Here is a 15,555-nt window from a genome sequence, read left to right as displayed (position 1 = left end):
CCTTTTTCCGCGGCTGCTTTTTCTTTTGGCGCCCCGTCAGAGTGTGGCGGTGCTCGCTCTAGTGTCCGCGTGGAGAGAAGTGTGCTGGGGCTGGAAGCAACACACACCTCTCAAAGTCTGGCTACCACACCCGGGTAAGGCTCAGTGTCTTCACTCCTGCTTAGAGTAATACATACATTAGTATTGACTACTTAACATACTTGATCACTCTCTCTCTCTCTCTCTCTGTTTTAGGTACGTCACATCTGTGATGTGTCCGTCTGGTACACCATGGCGACAGAGGTGTTGTCGTGTGGGCCGTGTCTGGTTCAGAACTCTGCAGCTCGGATCGTCACCAGAACCCCCTCCAACCACCACATCACGCCTCCATCCACCACATCACTCCTGTTCTGCAGCAATTACACTGGCTTCCGGTCAAGTTCCAAATAGACTTCAAAATCCTCCTGTTTACATTCAAGGCCATCCACAACCTTTCCCCTCCTTATCTGTCTGACTTCTTCCACATCGTCACCCCTTCCCGTTCCCTCTGGAACTCACTTCCTCCGGACATCAGGAATCTGGACTCTCTCCCTCTCTTCAAATCGAGGCTAAAAACTAATTTAGAACTGCATACCCCACTTAACTTGAACCACTACCTCACTCTACTCTGTTTTGTCTGTTCTACACTGTCTTTTATCTGTTTTGTTTCTTATTTACTGTTTTGTTTATTAATTGTACGGTGTCCCCGAGTGCCCAGAGATGCACCTTCAAATAAAATGTTTTATTATAATAATTATTATTATTGTTATCCCCATCTGCTGACATTTCATGGCTCAAAGAGGACACAGAAAGTAGGCTGTTCGTCCCCGTTCAAATGTAAAGGCCATCACAGCGTCAGATTTATTCCATCCATACTAATGTAGTACCAATGCTTGCTCAGCAAATGTCACTATTTTTACCGCATCAAATGCTTTAAAAAAATAATGAACCATTTTCAATTTCAAGACTTTTAAAGAAGGAGTCTCCTGTCCACGTTTCACATGAAGTTCAGACGTGTAAAACGGTGTCTCAACATATCCCACTGTTAGATTGACCATGAGCGGCTGGACGATGCAGTAAAAGAGCAGTCGAAAGCGATGGTACGGTGCACCAAATCATGGGTGTTTATTCACCAAAAAAAACAAAATAACAAATACATACAGTGGTACAGGCATGGCAGCATTACCGATGAGAGACCTGACCAGCAACAAGGACGGATGGAAACTGGCGCCTTTTATACCCCATCACTGGTCTACTTAATTGGATGCTTCCACTCACAGGTTTATTAACAAAATATATTATCTCAAAGCTAATCCCCCATACAATATCACCAGCCTACCCTTACCTAATATTTATCCCTACTGTTGTACTGCTATTTACCCAGAATAAACACAAACCCACTACAATAAATATACATATATACACCAACTACCAAACCCCCCTCTTCCAATCCTAACACTTGGTCTCTCCCGGAACCTTTAAATTGGTGTTCGTACCCCCGGGGACTCTTCTGGCCGAACACTCTGAAGGAGACACCAAAAGGACAGGTAAGAATCCACAGAAACAACTCAAACACAGGCAGCAACTTTAACACACTAATACACACTTTCACATTGCAATATTAAAGCACATTTATGTTGTGTCTGATCAGACAAAACTCAACATTTCCACTGTTGTCCATCAATTATAAACACCTGAGGTGCACACACAGTATTATATAATCTAACTCCCTCTCTCCCTCAGGTGAAGCCGATTATCGCACCTGGCAGAAGACAACACACATCAATCACAGCTCATCATTTCCCCAATGGTTCAAACTGTTCGCCCACATGCTTCACACATTCAATAAAGATCAATGTGCAAATATGCAATGTGCAAACTGCTAATAAAGTGCAATTATCACAATGAAAGTGCCATGTGCCATTATTAAAGTGCCTAATTAAGTTGTTTGTTTAAAAGTAACATTAATACACAGACCCAGTTGTGCCATATAAGGCCAAAGCCATCAGTCACTAGTAACAAAGCGCTCTTCGTTACACCCACACGGAAACAGTAAAAACGACATTCCCGTAGTACATGGCGCATCGTTTCTTTGGCAAAACATGTATTTCTTGGACCATATTTATTCTGAGTGAGCCCATTAAGATATAAGATGGATCAGACCGGGAGTTTCTTATGTTGTTCCTCTTGTCACTAGAGGGGACCGGGCCTTTGCTGGATCCCAGGAAGGTAAACTCAGTGTCATCTTTTAAATCTCTGCTTAAAACTCACTTTTATCGTATGGCCTTCTTCTTAACTGTTGATATTTGTTGTGTTATTCTTATTCTTATAGTATATTGTTATTGTTTTTATTCTGGATATTTTATTTGCATTCTGTTTTTACTGTCAAGCACTTTGTAACATTGTTTGGAAAGGTGCTATACAAAACTTACTTTATACTGTCATCTTCAGCTGTCTCCATTTTTTACTGCATCAAATGCTTTGAAAAAATGAACCATTTCAATAAAACTGTTTAATATTGATTTAAGGCTTCTATCAAATCTTTTTTCCCCTACTCAAGTTTTTTTCATTATCACATTTATACTCTATTTTAGTCTTGCTTTGTATTTTTCTTTTGTTTATATTATAATTGGCTTTTCGGGTTTTAAAAAACGGTATGTTTTAATGTTTTCAATTTGTACTATTATTGGGGTTTGTATTGTTTTGTTTTTTTAATAGTATGTTTTTTATGTTTCCAATTCTTACTGTTAAATGTTTCCTTTATGTAAAGCATAGATCTAGTTGGTCCTGGGTATGAAATACACTATACTCATCACGCAGTCTTGTCTTGCCTGTGTAACAGCTAAACATCACCATACATTATTTGCTGCCGAGTTTGAGATGATTTCTTTTTTTCCTTTCAACAGTTTTATCAGGGGAGAGCGCGAACGCAGTCCCCCACTACCAGAAATTATGCAATCGAGATTCCCACATTTGGGGAATTCGCAGAGGTCAGCACAACCGGAGTGCAATGGTTGAGCCTCGCCCTGGGTGAACCACCTTCTTGATCATGGTATCTCCCTTGCCAGGTAAGTATGAGTTGTACAGATCCGAGCCGGGGAAGTCTTTCACAGACACAGCATGCTGACTAATGGTAGACCATCCATACATCACCCAAACTACACGCTGTATGAGGCTGTGGATCTGCAGGGACTCAACACACAAGGAGACTTTTTATACTAAATATAACAAACATTATTTAAACTTGATATGACAAATTATGACAGGCTTTCCCACGATGCACTGCTGCACTACCACATAATACCCTCACCTAAAATCACCCACTGTTTCAGTTTTACCTCAAACAAATGAGAAAACAACCAACAACAGCTTCAGATGAGCCAAAGTGAAATCATACTGCAGTCACAATTTGTTTTAACCACATTTGAAATTAAGAAAAAACTAAAAAAGAAAGCACAAGTCCCCCCCTCCTCACATTGCAACCACTTCCTGTTTCTTTGTTACTGAGGCAACAGACATTCCTGCTACTGCCACCTACTGGTCTGGAGTGGCAACAACACTGTTTAAAAAAGAGCACATTGACTCTGAGACATGCAGCATGATTTTTCTATGTAACAGCAAGAATAAATGATTCTTCTGACATATCAGAGAACAGCAGACATAAAATTTGAGTGTATAACCTCAATAGGGTGTTGACATACCTACTCAGTCGTACACCGACAATTAAATCTTAACTTACCTTTTTTCCCCCAGCAACTGCAGGCAAGCATCTCCAAGTGTGATCCTTCATCATGGCCAGGTGATGAAGCTGAACTGTTGGCTGCAAGTCAAGCTGTGGAAGGTGAGATAGAGTTAATATGCATCCAATGGTTTAGAAAAATGAAAGAAAGAAAAAAATCACAATATAATAGCGCTTTCACTCCAACAGCATTTAGTGCATTTTAATGCCATAGTACTGCTACGTTGAAACTATTTATTGCCTGCTACAGACCAAATAATCAAACTATAGTTCTGAAAACGCTCTAAATAATAGTTCTACTTCGTTTGGTCATATTTTTCAGGACCAGAAGTTAGTCTCTGGCTTCCTAATGCCAGAGTTACCAGCACACAGGAAAGACCAAGCAGACCCCTGTCCAGTCTAGACAGCATGTGTCCACTAACCCGCCCACAGAGTCCCACAAACAGGGTTCATGATCTCCCCTTGGAATCGCCTCTCACTGACTCCCCTGTAAGTGATATTCATATTATAAGCCAATAATGTAAATGAGAATTGGTTTTACATGTTTTGTAATTTCTCGTATATTTTTACATTATTTTGTACATAGCAATAACCAAATGCTTTGTATGTATTATCTGATCACCCGGTCTGCATATTTCCATCTATGTAATATCAATCGCCTCCGCCCCTCCCTCTCTCCCCACTCCACTGACATTCTTGTACACAGCCTTGTCACCTCCTGCATCGATTAATGCAACTTCCTTCTCTTTGGTCTACCTCACAATTACCTCCAAAAACTCCAACTGGTTCAGAACTCTGCAGCTCGGATCGTCACCAGAACCCCCTCCATCCAGCTAATCACCCCTCCATCCACCTCTCTGTCCCCCCTGCCCGCATCCTCACCATGGGGAACAGGGTTTTTAGCCTCTCTGCCCCCGGACTATGGAACTCACTTCCTCCGGACATCAGGAATCTGGACTCTCTCCCTCTCTTCAAATCAAGGCTAAAAATTAATTTATTTAGAACTGCATACCCCACTTAACTTGAACCACTACCTCACTCTACTCTGTTTTGTCTGTTCTACACTGTCTTATCTGTTTTGTTTCTTATTTTTTTGGCCCTTATTTACTGTTTTGTTTATTAATTGTACGTTGTCCTCGAGTGCCCAGAGAGGCACCTTCAAATAAAACGTATTATTATTATAGTAATTATCATAATTATTATTATTATTATCCCCATCTGCCGACATTTCAGGGCTCAAAGAGGACACAGAAAGTAGACTGTTCGTCCCCGTTCAAATATAAAAGGCCATCACAGCGTCAGATTTATTCCATCCATACTAATGTAGTACCAATGCTTGTTCAGCAGATATCGCCATTTTTACCGCATCAAATGCTTTAAAAAAATTAATGAACCATTTTTAATTTCAAGACTTTTTAAGAAGGAGTCTCCTCTCCACATGTTTCACATTAAGTTCAGACGTGTAAAACGGTGTCTCAACATATCCCACACTGAAACAGCAAAAACGACATTCCTGTAGTACATGGCGTATCGTTTCTTTGGCAAAACATGTATTTCTTGGACCATATATATTCTGAGTGAGCCCATGAAGATATAAGATGGATCAGACCGGGAGTTTCTTATGTTGTTCCTCTTGTCGCTAGAAAGTGACTGGGCCTTTGCTTTCAATAAAACTTTCATATTGATTTAAAGCTTCTATCAAATCTTTTTTCCCCACTCAAGCTTTTTTCATTATCACATTTATACACTATTTTAGTCTTGCTTTGTATTTTTCTTTTATTTATATTATAATTGGCTTTTCTTGTTTTAAAAATGATATGTTTTATTGTTTTCAATTTGTACTATTATTGGGGTTTGTATTGTTTTATTAATAGTATGTTCTTATGATTCCAAGTCTTACTGTTAAATGTTTGCTTTATGTAAAGAACATATAATTGGCCTTGGGTATGAAATACACTATAGTCATCACACAGCCTTGTCTTGCCTGTGTAACAGCTGCACAACATCATACGTGAGATGCTGCTGGGTTTGAGATGTTTACTTTTTTTATTTCAACAGTTTTATCAGGGGAGAGCGCGAACGCAGTCCCCCACTACCAGAAATTATGCAATCGAGATTCCCACATTTGGGGAATTCGCAGAGGTCAGCACAGCCGGAGTGCAATGGTTGAGCCTCGCCCTGGGTGAACCACCTTCTTGATCATGGTATCTCCCTTGCCAGGTAAGTATGAGTTGTACAGATCCGAGCCGGGGATGTCTTTCACAGACACAGTACGCTGACTGATGGTAGACCATCCACACATCATCCAAACTACACGCTGTATGAGGCTGTGGATCTCATAGACTGTATATGAGAAGGTGGATCTGTAGGGATTCATCACACAAGGATACGTTTTATACTAAATATAACAAACATTATTTAAACTTTATATGACAAATAATGACTGGCTTTCCCACGATGCACTGCTGCACTACCACATAATACCCTAACCTAAAATCACCCACTGTTTCAGTTTTACCTCCAACCATTGAGAAACAAACCAACAACAGCTTCAGATGAGCCAAAGTGAAATCATACTGCAGTCACAATTTGTTTTAACCACATTTGAAATTAAGAAAAAGATAAAAAAGAAAGCAACATGTCCCGTCCCCCCCTGCCCCCCTCTCTCCTTCCTCCTTCTCACATTACAACCGCCTCCTGTTTTTTTGTTACTAGGGCAACAGACATTCCTGCTACTGCCCCCTACTGGTCTGGAGTGGCAACAACACTGTTTAAGAAAGAGCACATTGACTCTGAGACATGCAGCATGATTTTTCTATGTAACAGCAAGAATAAATGATTCTTCTGAGATATCAGAGAACAGCAGACTGTGAAACCAGCAGAAATGCAACAGTGAGGGCTGTTTCATCCCCGTTCAAATGTAAAAGGCCATCACAGCGTCAGATTTATTCCATCGATACTAATGTAGTACCAATGCTTGCTCAGCAGATGTCGCCACTTTTACCGCATCAAATGCTTTAAAAAAATAATGAACCATTTTCAAATTCAAGACTTTTTAAGGAGTCTCCTGTCCACGTTTCACATTAAGTTCAGACGTGTAAAACGGTATCTCAACATATCCCACACTGAAACAGCAAAAACGACATTCCCGTAGTACATTCTTTGGCAAAACATGTATTTCTTGGACCATATTTATTCTGAGTGAGCCCATGATTATATAATGGCGCTTTTCCACGACACAGTTCCAGCACGACTCGACTCGGTTTTTTTTTGCGTTTCCACTAGGGAAAGTACCTGGTACCTGGTACTTTTTTAGTACCTGCTCTGGTGAGGTTCCAAGCGAGCCCAGCCGACACTAAATGTGACGTCAACAGACTGCCGGCCACTGATTGGTCAGAGGGTCGCTGGAAGAGTCATGAGCCGTCCCACACAAGAATCAAACACGGCATTTTTAAATACCGGCAACAGCGTTACAGCCATACGGCTCAATTTTCTTGCTTTGTGTGAGACAGAAAGCCTCATACAGCAGCAAGTACACCACTGCCTCAATGTCCTCCATTGTTTATGTGTTTTGTGTCGCGTATAAAACGAAGTCACGGCAGTTTCGCGGAGCCGTGCTATGACGACCCCGCCCACGTTGAGTAGGTACTTTTTTGTAATGGAAAAGGTCTGTTCTGGAACCGTGTCGAGGCGAGCCGAGTAGTGCTAGAACTGTATAGTGGAAAAGCGCAATTAGATGGATTAGACCAGGACTTTATTATGTTGTATCTCTTGTCACTGGAAGGGGACCGGGCCTTTGCTGGATCCCAGGAAGGTAAACTCAGTGTCATCTTTTAAATCTCTTCTTAAAACTCACTTTTATCGTATGGCCTTTTTTCTTAACTGTTGATATTTGTTGTTTATAAAATAAATTTACAGGATGTGTTCTCCACATCACATACTACAACATGACATATGATTGGTGTGTTCTCAGTGATATTTCACCACATCATGCGACGTCAAATAAAAGCCTGCGAATGAAGACGTCTACCTGCGCGCCCTCTGACTGCGCCACAGCCCGACATGCATGGGGGGGGCAAGGGCCCGTTCATCGCTGCTTGCAGCTTTAATTATTATTATTAGTGTATATTGTCATTGTTTTTATTCTGGATATTTTATTTGCATTCTGTTTTTACTGTCAAGCACTTTGTAACATTGTTTGGAAAGGTGCTATACAAAAATTACTTTATACTGTCACCTTCAGCTGTCTCCATTTTTACTGCATCAAATGCTTTGAAAAAATGAACCATTTCAATAAAACTTTCAAATTGATTTAAAGCTTCTATCAAATCTTTTTTCCACACTCAGTTTTTTTTCCTTATCACATGTATGCTCTATTTTAGTCTTGCTTTGTATTTTTCCTTTCTATTTTTTCTTTAATGTTTATTATAATAAGGTTCTTGTTTTTAAAAATTGTACATTTTAATGTTTTCAATTTGTACTATTATTGGGGTTTGTATTGTTTTGTTTTATTAATAGTATGTTTTTATGCTTCCAATTCTTACTGTTGAATGTTTGCTTTATGTAAGGCACATTTAGTTGGTCCTGGGTATGAAATACACTATACTCATCACACGGCCTAGTCTTGCCTGTGTAAAAGCTGCACATCACCATCCTTAAGTTGCTGATGGGTTTGTGATGATTATTTTTATCTTTCAACAATTTTATCAGGGGAGAGCGCGAACGCAGTCCCCCACTACCAGAAATTATGCAATCGAGATTCCCACATTTGGGGAATTCGCAGAGGTCAGCACAACCGGAGTGCAATGGTTGAGCCTCGCCCTGGGTGAACCACCTTCTTGATCATGGTATCTCCCTTGCCAGGTAAGTATGAGTTGTACAGATCCGAGCCGGGGAAGTCTTTCACAGACACAGCACGCTGACTAATGGTAGACCATCCATACATCATCCAAACTACACCCTGTATGAGGCTGTGGATCTGCAGAAACTCAACACACAAAGAGACGTTTTATACTAAATATAACAAACATTATTTAAACTTTATATGACAAATAATGACTGGCTTTCCCACGATGCACTGCTGCACTACCACATCATACCCTAACCTAAAATCACCCACTGTTTCAGTTTTACCTCCAACAAATGAGAAACAAACCAACAACAGCTTCAGATGAGCCAAAGTGAAATCATACTGCAGTCACAATTTGTTTTAACCACATTTGAAATGAAGGAAAAAAACAAAAAAAGAAAGCACACGTCCCCGTCCCCCCCTGCCCCCCTCTCTCCCTCCTCCTCACATTACAACCGCCTCCTGTTTCTTTGTTACTGGGGCAACAGACATTCCTGCTACTGCCCCTACTGGTCTGGAGTGGCAACAACACTGTTTAAGAAACAGCACATTGAGACATTCAGCATGATTTTTCTATATATGTAACAGCAAGAATAAATGATTCTTCTGATAAATCAGAGAGCAGCAGACTGTGAAACCAGCAGAAATGCAGCAGTGAGGCCCCCGACCCCGCCCCCCCTTAGCTAAACTAACAGAATAAATCAAGTTCTCACATTTCTTAAATTTGTAAGGGGACAGTGAACACAGCATATTTTCTTTTGTTATCTACTTCAGGAATGTATTTACTCCTATGAACGTTGCACATTTATTCATATCTGTATGAGGATATATTCTGTATATAATCTCAGGAACGTGTGCACATTTATATATTGTATATTTATTCACACAAAGATCCAGTTTACTCTATATAGGGGTGGGAATCTCTCAGCACCTCACGATGCGATTAAAATCCGATTCAGAGGGCTACAAATCGATTCTAAAACGATTATTGATGCATCTCAATCACATCCTCGTTTGTCTTTCTTACTGCGCGGCAAATTTTTCATCAATTGATACAAGAAGTCAGATGAATATGAGCTCTGTTTTACTCTGTACTTTAAAAATCTAAAAGACAACATTCAACATGCATGTTAAACATAAGTGTCTCCACATTTAAAATAAGTAGACCAAAATAAGTCAACAGTATAAACCTAGTGGAGGTGAAGCTCACCTGCCTGTAAAAGCCTCTCTGCTGCACTGTTAGCTCCAAAAGCATCACTGTCCAACATGCTGATCAGCTGTACGGTTGTAGAGGTGACACAGACTTAACAGTTATTTTCTTCACCTCAGAGTTTACGTTGTTTCATGCTTCCGTGTGTGTTAGTCAGGTGCTCTCGTTGGCTGCGCAGCTCTGCTAACGTTAGCTTAGTGACGGCATCGTATATCGAGAAATGTTCCCACCCCTAGTGTTTTATTTATTTCATCCTATGTTTGTCTTATTTATTTTTGATTCTATTTTTAGTACACTTTCACCATGCTACTTTTTTTCCACTGCACTGCTGCGTTAATTTAAATTTCTCCCAAAAGGGGATCAATAAAGATGCATCTCATCTTGTATTGTCTCACTCAGCAATTATTGGTTGTGTGCATTTAATAGAGCCATGCATGTCAACACTTTACAGCTTCCTGCTCTTATAAATAAGGGATGCATACGAGTGTACAACCTCAATAGAGTGTTCACATCTATACTCAATTATACATTGATAGTAAACGTATCTAGAATGCTGAGTTTTTTTACTATTAAACACAGAGAGGGGGGTGCACCGTTCCTGGAGGTACTGCAATACCAGGTCGATGCGTGGAGTGGACAGAGGAAGCCCCTATTCCATCTCCCTGTTCCGACACATGAAAAGATTTTGAAATAAATATATCAGACAGGATTGTAATATACGAGACGTTATCTGCAGAAACTCTGTCCTCTGCCTGTACTTTATTTTTTCTGTGATTATTTTTGCTGGTTATGGACTTTATGGGGTGTAGCCATAGACTGTATATAAAATGGACGTAACATCCGTGACGGATCTGAGCAGCGCCATCATGAAAATTTCAGGTGCATGCCGGGAAAAATAAAAACACGGATTCTACTTATATGGGCATCAGGAGGAGCAAGAGGACGGAGCTGGGGAGGTTGCGAGGGCTGGATCTACCACAGTCTACACCGGCAACCTGGTGATGTTAACCAAGTTAGCTGTTACGATTAACTATAACCACAAAACTCTGGAAAAAACTGTCGGTGTGAAGCAAGTTCACGGCTATTTCCTGCAGTCTATCTGTCTGCGCTCCTGAACCTGTGAATCAATCAACTTGTCAATCACGACGTAGCCACGCCCTAATGCATACCCTGCTTTATCGTCAAATATAAAATCAGAGAGGCCAAAATTTCACAAATGAACATCATACTGCATTGAAGAAGGCTTTAAACTAGCGATTGAGACCATAAACACATTTTGAAAACGTTTACTGAGGTTAGAAATCAAGTGAGAAGTTGGTGAATTCTCCATTGACTTGTATAGAGACCGAAGTCCTTTTGACACCAAAACGGTTGCCCCCTGGTGGCCTTTTGATAGAATTCAGTTTTAAGTTACTTCCGCATTCGCATCATTTCAGAGAACCAGAACTCCCCGCCTGGGTGTAGCACCACATCAGTCATTAAGGATGTGGAGCCTAGTTGCACTCTTTTATATGTTTTGTTTCTTATTGTTTTGTAATTCCTGTAGTACATGGCGCATCGTTTCTTTGGCAAAACATGTATTTCTTGGACCATACTTATTCTGAGTGAGCCCATGATTATATAAGATGGATCAGACCGGGACTTTCTTAAGTTGCATCTCTAGAGGGGGACCCAGCCTTTGCTGTATCCCAGAAAGGTAAACTCAGTGTCATCTTTTAAATCTCTTCTTAAAACTCACTTTTATTGTATGGCCATTTTCTTAACAGTTGATATTTGTTGTGTTATTATTATTATTATTATTGTATATTGTCATTGTCTTTATTATGGATATTTTATTTGCATTCTGTTTTTACTGTCAAGCACATTGTTTGGAAAGGTGCTATACAGAAATTACTTTATACTGTCATCCTCAGGTCTCCATTTTTACTGCATCAAATGCTTTGAAAAAAATGAACCATTTTAATGAAACTGTTTAATATTGATTTAAAGCTTCTATCAAATCTTTTTTCTCCTACTCAGTTTTTTTCATTATCACATTTATGCTCTATTTTAGTCTTGCTATGTATTTTTCTTTTATTAGGGCCCAAGCACTATACAGTGCCCATGTAATGGGCGTCATAATATGGCTCAATAGCGCCCCCTAGAAAATTAAAAAAATTGAACCTCTGGACTCAGATTGACGTAGACAGGCGAAATTTGGTACACATGTATAACATGTCAAGACGCACAAAAAAGTCTCTTGGACCCATACCCTCCCTCCAACAGGAAGTCGGCCATTTTGAATCAAATTTACGTGTTTGGAGCTGTTTGTTGCTATTTAATCTTGAAGATGCGTCGCGGAGAGTCTCAGTCATTCGTGGCGAGGCGGGGGAGCTTGGGCCCGGTCATCGCTGCTTGCAGCTTTAATTTTTTATCATAATTGAAGTTTGTATTTTTTTGTTTTATTAATAGTATGTTTTTATGCTTACAATACTTACTTAACCTGGTATGAAATGCACTATACCTACACGCAGTCTTGTCTTGCCTGTGTAAGAGGTACACATGACCATCTTTGAGTTGGTGTTGGGTTTGAAATTATTTCTTTTTTCGTTCAACAGTTTCATCAGGGGAGAGCGCGAACGCAGTCCCCCACTACCAGAAATTATGCAATCGAGATTCCCACATTTGGGGAATTCGCAGAGGTCAGCACAACCGGAGTGCAATGGTTGAGCCTCGCCCTGGGTGAACCACCTTCTTGATCATGGTATCTCCCTTGCCAGGTAAGTATGAGTTGTACAGATCCGAGCCGGGGAAGTTTTTCACAGACACAGCACGCTGACTAATGGTGGGCCATCCATATATCATCCAAACTACACGCTGTGGATCTCATAGACTGTATATAAGAAGGTGGATCTGCAGGGATTCAACACACGAGGAGACGTTTTATACTAAATATAACAAACCTTATTTAATCTTGATATGACACATAAGGACTGGCTTTCCCATGATGCACTACCACATCATAACCTAACCTAAAATCACCCACTGCTTCAGTTTTACCTCCAACAAATGAGAAACAAACCATCAACAGCTTCAGATGAGCCAAAGTGAAATCATACTGCAGTCACAAGTTGTTTTTCCACATTTGAAATTAAGAAAAAAAGACAAAGAACATGTTTTTCCCTCCTCCTCACACCTCCTGTTTCTTTTTTTCTGACGCAACAGACATTCCTGCTTCTCCCACTTACTGGTCTAGAGTGGCCACAACACTGTTTAAGAAACAGCACAGTGTTTCCCCTACCATTGTACAGGCCTGGCGGGCCGCCTGGCCAAGGTGACCTGCCGCCAGGCCAAGAAAAAAACAATCAATATGCCAAAATTAAGCCAATTCAATTCATTCATAAATCAGTTATCATTAGGAGCGCCTCTGTGCAGCGCAAAGCGAGTCAACCTGCTTCGTTGCCTAGTAACGATGCGAGTACCGCTGCTGAGAGCGCGGGCATATATTCTGGGATGTTTAAGATTTGCTAACCAACTATGGCGCCGCCGAAGAAAAGAAAAAATATCGCGGGTGACAAACAACTTAATATAAAGAAATTTTTCTGCCAGACCCCGGAGCCAAGAAAAATAGATGAAGGGAGAGTAACAGAGGCAACTCCAGAAAAAATGACAGGTGCAGGTGAGACGGAAGAAAGGGGGGCAGATTGCAGTGGAGAGGGGGGCTGCTCGGTTACTGCCTCTGACACCGGTCCGACCACCGACCCCCGTCCGACGGGTGACCGCGGGCCCGGTCTGACCACCGACCCCCGTCCGACGGGTGACCGCGGGCCCGGTCCGACTGGTAACGTTGACCCAGCAAAAAAAAATACAGCTAAACACAGAACATCTGGCTGGGATCCCGAATGGCTTAACAACCACAACTATAGCCCTTGGTTGTACCACACTCCCCATGGTAAGTTTACAATTTGTTGTTTAGCTTATATTTTTGTGATTGGGGAGCTTCTCTCTCTTTTCTTTTCTTTTTTTTGGTAAGCAATAATGATGAAAATAACAGACAATAGGCTAGTTTTCCCAGGCATTGTCAAATGTATGTAACTCTGTTATAATAAAATGAATAAAAAACGTATGTGTTTATTAAAAAAAATATTTATAACTGTGAGCGGGATTTCTCGACCATGAACAGAGTACGTTGAGCACACACACACACACACAATAAATGATCCTTAAATTTAACAATTTACTAAATAAGCTTTCTCATTTTTGGTAGGTGAAAACAGACCTCAGGAACAGGCTGCAGGGGGAGCACTTGGGGGCCTGCATGAGAGTTTCTATCAATGGTCCCCCTGTGGCCAAGTTCCCCTACGACAAGGCCTTGGTGAAGTTCTTCACAAAACCCAGAAAAATCAAGTGCAGCAGAGAACGATGCACACTGTGTGGTTGAAGTGCCAATGTAGCATGTTCCATTTGTATGCAATAAATGCACCTTAATAAGTCACTCTCTCCTTGTGATCTTGAATACGCTCTGGGTGAACAAAAATTTGAATGCATATATAATAATTGCAGAATTGCAGACTGCTTGCTGTCCCTTGCTGTGCGTGTGCCACGCGCGTCGCGTCTGTTTAGGGTTTTTTCGGTGGGTACCACCGGGCCTGAAAAAAATTCTAGGGGAAACACTGCAGCACATTGAGACATTCAGCATGATTTTTCTATATAACAGCAAGAATAAATTATTCTTCTGATAAATCAGAGAACAGCAGACTGTTAAACCTTCAGAAATGCAGCAGTGAGGCTGGTGCAAAGTTACTGACATTTTACTCCATTTTAAATCAGTCTGTTATTGATGAAAAAAGGAGCGCTTTTAGAGATATGCCTATTCTTATTAAACATAAAACACACCGCTCCCTCCTAAAACCTATGGGGGAAAACACTGGTGAGGATTTTCCACTTACAATCTAACTTCACCACTTTGTAGCTTCCTGGTCCATAAATAAGGATTACAAACACTGTAAATATACATATATTGCTGGAGTATAAAACCTCAATACATCATCAATATAGCTATGAAACCATATATTGACAATTGAGTTATATATGCTACATTTCTTCATATTAAACATAGAGAGGGGGGTGCACCGTTCCTGGAGGTACTGCAATACCAGGTCGATGCGTGGAGTGGACGGAGCAAGCCCCTATTCCATCTCCCTATTCCAAAAATCAATTTAATATATGGTCCCCGGGTAGGGGACGTATCAGATATTAAACTGATAAGAACAGATACTACACTTGATCTTAGCCAAAAGGCCGAGAAGCGATAACTTTGTAAGTGTCGGAGTTAGTGGAGTCATCCTCTGCAGAAGCAGTCTCACTCACGGTTTCACAGAGTCCTAGACAAGTCAAAGACAGATTTAACTTCTTTTAAAAACTTTGATTAAATATACTTTAAATAAACACACACATATCCTAAATGTATCAGGGGAAATAAACTGGAAGTCACATTATTGTCTGATCTCTGGTGGAGAAGATAATGTTTTTAACGATATATTTACTAACAGAGTTGCAGCTCCATTTAGCGGAGAAAACAGAGAACTGCACCCCACTGCATTACAGCATTAAAAACAACCATTTCAAAATATATGTAAATATTTCTTTTTCATTTAACATTAAAAAACATGGATTTGCAAACTAAAAAGGGACAAACTAGAAAGCAGAGGGTATCCCTGTGCCATCGCTTCAGCTGTGCCTGGGAAAGCTGGTGGTGCC

At 40.6% G+C, this 15,555-nt stretch overlaps 5 non-coding genes across 5 annotated transcripts; all 5 read right to left on the bottom strand.

Annotated features, from left to right (window-relative positions):
- Positions 1 to 2,930: 2,930 nt before the first annotated feature.
- Positions 2,931 to 3,094, bottom strand: LOC133981195 (U1 spliceosomal RNA). Its single transcript, XR_009925260.1, has one exon. It is a non-coding gene; the product is annotated as a U1 spliceosomal RNA (small nuclear RNA).
- A 2,727-nt stretch (positions 3,095 to 5,821) lies between these two features.
- Positions 5,822 to 5,985, bottom strand: LOC133981211 (U1 spliceosomal RNA). The gene has a single exon (XR_009925275.1). It is a non-coding gene; the product is annotated as a U1 spliceosomal RNA (small nuclear RNA).
- Positions 5,986 to 8,464: 2,479 nt separating this feature from the next.
- On the bottom strand, positions 8,465 to 8,628 carry LOC133981194 (U1 spliceosomal RNA). Its single transcript, XR_009925259.1, has one exon. It is a non-coding gene; the product is annotated as a U1 spliceosomal RNA (small nuclear RNA).
- Positions 8,629 to 12,419: 3,791 nt separating this feature from the next.
- On the bottom strand, positions 12,420 to 12,583 carry LOC133981192 (U1 spliceosomal RNA). The gene has a single exon (XR_009925258.1). It is a non-coding gene; the product is annotated as a U1 spliceosomal RNA (small nuclear RNA).
- Positions 12,584 to 14,917: 2,334 nt separating this feature from the next.
- LOC133981221 (U2 spliceosomal RNA) lies at positions 14,918 to 15,108 on the bottom strand. The gene has a single exon (XR_009925285.1). It is a non-coding gene; the product is annotated as a U2 spliceosomal RNA (small nuclear RNA).
- Positions 15,109 to 15,555: the final 447 nt, after the last annotated feature.

This window comes from Scomber scombrus, chromosome 5, assembly GCF_963691925.1.
Source record: "Scomber scombrus chromosome 5, fScoSco1.1, whole genome shotgun sequence".
Classification (NCBI taxonomy): Eukaryota; Metazoa; Chordata; class Actinopteri; order Scombriformes; family Scombridae; genus Scomber; species Scomber scombrus.
Note: the sequence above shows the minus strand (reverse complement) of the source record. Positions and strands in the feature narration are given on the sequence as shown.